Below are 3,761 nucleotides of genomic sequence, written 5' to 3'. Positions count from 1 at the left end.
GAGAAGGAACCCGCCTTGCAATGCCGAAGACAAAGACTACGCGCCGGACTCATCGTCATTGAAGCCTGGTTCAGGGGCTACTGAGGGAGTCCTGGATTAGGGGGTATCCGGACGGCCAGACTATATACATTGTCCGGACTATCGAAGCGTGAAGATACAAGACTCAAGACTTCGGCCCGTGTCCGGATGGGACTCTCCTTTGCATGGAAGACAAGCTTGGTGATCCAGATATTAGATTTCCTTCCTTGTAACCGACTCCATGTAAACCCTAGCCCTCTCCGGTGTCTATATAAACTGGAGAGGATGGTCCTTAGAAGGCCGATCACAATTACAATCATACCATCATAGGCTAGCTCTTAGGGTTTAGCCTCTACGATCTTGTGGTAGATCTACTCTTGTACTACCTATATCTTCAATATTAATCAAGCAGGAAGTAGGGTTTTACCTCCATCGAGAGGGCCCGAACCTGGGTAAACATTGTGTCCCTTACTTCCTGTTACCATCTGCCTAAGATGCACAGATCGGGACCCCCTACCCGAGATCCGCCGGTTTTGACACCGATAGAGGCCACCCACCGGCCTTCGGTGTCTAATCCGGACATACTGGAGGATATGGGGTGTTGAGGCTTAGGTTTTGAGTGCTGGAGCTCGAGGTGCGAGAAGGGGCAGGAGAGGTGGAAAAGAGGTGTAAGCCTTGGCCCCTTTATAAAGAGGATGAATATCAAGAGTCCTCAACGTGACCGCTTGGGATTTATCTAAAATACACAGAGTCATACCAACGGTCGCTGTGGGGTCACACGCGCCCATATTGATGAGAAATCCCGCGATAAGAGGAACATGATCTCTGCTTTGGCAAGGCGTGCCAATAAAACCGCCTCGCGATGCGAGTTGAGGTGGAGCAGGAAATGCCGGTTCATGTTGTACTAGGCCATGATGCAGGAGCACGATGTATAAGGACTGCCAGCAGAACGACTTTACAATCTTGTAGATCCAGACACGATCTATGTGTTCGATAAATAACCTTGGAGTATTCGGAGAAGGAACCCATCTTGCAATGTCAAAGACAAGACTGCGCGCTGGACTCATCATCATTCAAGCCTGGTTCAGGGGCTACTGAGGAAGTCCTGGATAAGGGGGTATCCGGACAGCCGGACTATAATATTGTACGGACTATCGAAGCGTGAAGGTACAAGACTCAAGACTTTGGCCCGTGTCCGGATGGGACTCTCCTTTGTGTGGAAGACAAGCTTGGCGATCCGGATATTAGATTTCCTTCCTTGTAACCAACTCCATGTAAACCCTAGCCCTCTCCGGTGTCTATATAAACCGGAGAGGATGGTCCTTAGAAGGCCGACCATAATTACAATCATACCATCATAGGCTAGCTCTTAGGGTTTAGCCTCTACGATCTCGTGGTAGATCTACTCTTGTACTACTCATATCTTCAATATTAATCAAGCAGGAAGTAGTGTTTTACCTCCATCGAGAGGGCCCGAACCTGGGTAAACATTGTGTCCCTTGCTTCCTGTTACCATCAACCTAAGACGCACAGTTCGGGACCCCCTACCCAAGATCCGCCGGTTTTGACATCGATAGCGGGTCCATCAAGCTGATGTGTGGCAAAGCGCACTCTCTCCGCATTCGTGCATCCTGCAGTGGTCAGCTCCCTCCCAATCTTGCGGAGCCAATCATCTGCAACAACCGGCTCGATGCTGCTAGAGAACACCGGTGGATTGAACCTCAGAAAACGGGCTAGGTTGTCAACAGGGGGTGGTGGCGGTGGGTTGTGGTTGTTGTTGTTGCCTTGGTTCTGGATCATCATCTGCATCAAGGCATTCTGCTGCTGGATCAACTGGGTGAGCTCCGGCGGGAAAGTGAATCCGAGGTCACGTCTCGGAGGCATCTGACGGGTTAGAGGGGTGAGAGGACATAATAGAATAAGGTCTATGAGGGATTTCACTACCCATATGCATATGAGGCAAACACATTCAATTCACACCACTCAACATCAAACAAGATTCACACAAACGATCTACTATTACAAAACAATCGATTCTAACTACTTGGAAGAATACTATTAGTAACAGGTTGGTCGTCTAGAAGTTTTGATCGGTTAAAGACTCCATAATATCAGCTCCAGCTTTGTCTTCATAATCATCACTGTCACCATCATCATCACTTTCTGTGTCGGTGTCATCTAATATGATGTAGTCCTCCGAACGAATATCCACTTCAGGTTCTTGTTTCACCTCAGGTATTCCTAGCCTCCTCTTTAGGTCTTCATTCTTCTCTAGTAGCACTGCAATTTCTTCTTCATATCCATCGCGTGTTGATTTGAGTTCCTCTTCTAGCTTGATATTCCTGGTCATCACCTTCTTGGTATTCTTTATCATAGTGCACATCTGATTCTCGTATCAACGAATGTGTTGATCCATCTCCTGAATGTACACTGCAATTGATCCATCCTTCCTGGTGTGAATCATCTCCCATTGCTCATCCCGGCGTCCACATATCTGATAGACGGTGTCTTCCAGATCCTTGTGGTACACCTCACAAATGCGTCCAAAAGTGATGTGGGCTGCCATGCTCTTTCCTAAGATTAAGTTGGTGCATCCAAGGTAAACTCAATGGGCTCAGTGGTTGGTGCAAATGTCCTTCCAGGTACACGAACTTTGATCCTCTAGCGCTCCTCTTCTGGTAAGGTTGTAGTGAAGGTTCCGGTGAAACTTGGTCCGATGTTCAGGTTCTTCGTGACTTCCTTCAAGTGGCGTTCGAAAGGGATGTTGTCATCCGGCTAAGTGAACTTGTTTCTCGGGTCCGATATCTATAGAGTAGAAATAGACGAGGATTAGAAATGAGTAGAGAAGAGTATCATGTGGCTTTTCCTAGTGGTCGCGTCCTATAGTCAGCTGTGCTCTCATACCATCTTGTAGTGACCATGATCCCAATTGACTGAAGTCTTTGTGCTTAAGTGTCATCCCTGGATCGGTATGCTGTCACACACAGTACTCGAGGAATTATAACAGAGTTCAATCACACACTTATTACATCGAGGTCCTCACATAGCGTATTTATTACAAAAATAATATGGTTGAAGGCCATCTAAATAAAGTAATTGCAGAAGCTTCAAAGATAAATGAGTCCATCAAACTCCAATGACATAGCTGAGTGCATGACAACGACCTAGCGCACATTATTCTTCGTCGGTAAAGTCTGCAACATGAGACGTTGCATCCGTGTAGGTCAGCACATAGAATATGCTGGTAGAATTACACTATGGAGCAAATTAATGAAACTATTTCTACATGCATATTTGGCTGGTGGAGGCTCTAAGTTTAATTTTTTGCATAAAGCTAAATTTTCCCTACAACAAAGGAATATACTTTATTTACTACAAAGTGTATACCAATATTGAGAAAGTTCCTCCAACTCAAATCCCAAAATTAATCAAGTACCGTCATTAACCCAATACATTATTTAAATAGAGTGATGAGATGTAACACCCCAGATGTAACTTTCCATCTTTGTAACTCCAACTCTTGCCATTTTCGGCTATGTGATATGATATTCCCTCCGTGTTTGGGTTTTGTCTTTTGTTTTGCATTTTATTCATGTCATGCATGTCATATCATGTCATCACGTGCATCTCATTTGCATACGTGTTCGTCTCATGCATCCGAGCATTTTCCCCGTTGTCCGTTTCGCAATCCGACACTCCCACATGCACCGGCGCACCCCTCTTGTCTCCTTTTCGTGTGCGGG

The sequence above is a fragment of the Triticum aestivum genome, chromosome 7B, assembly GCF_018294505.1.
Source record: "Triticum aestivum cultivar Chinese Spring chromosome 7B, IWGSC CS RefSeq v2.1, whole genome shotgun sequence".
Taxonomy (NCBI): domain Eukaryota; kingdom Viridiplantae; phylum Streptophyta; class Magnoliopsida; order Poales; family Poaceae; genus Triticum; species Triticum aestivum.
The sequence above is the reverse complement of the archived record's forward strand: the minus strand, read 5'-3'. Positions refer to the sequence as shown.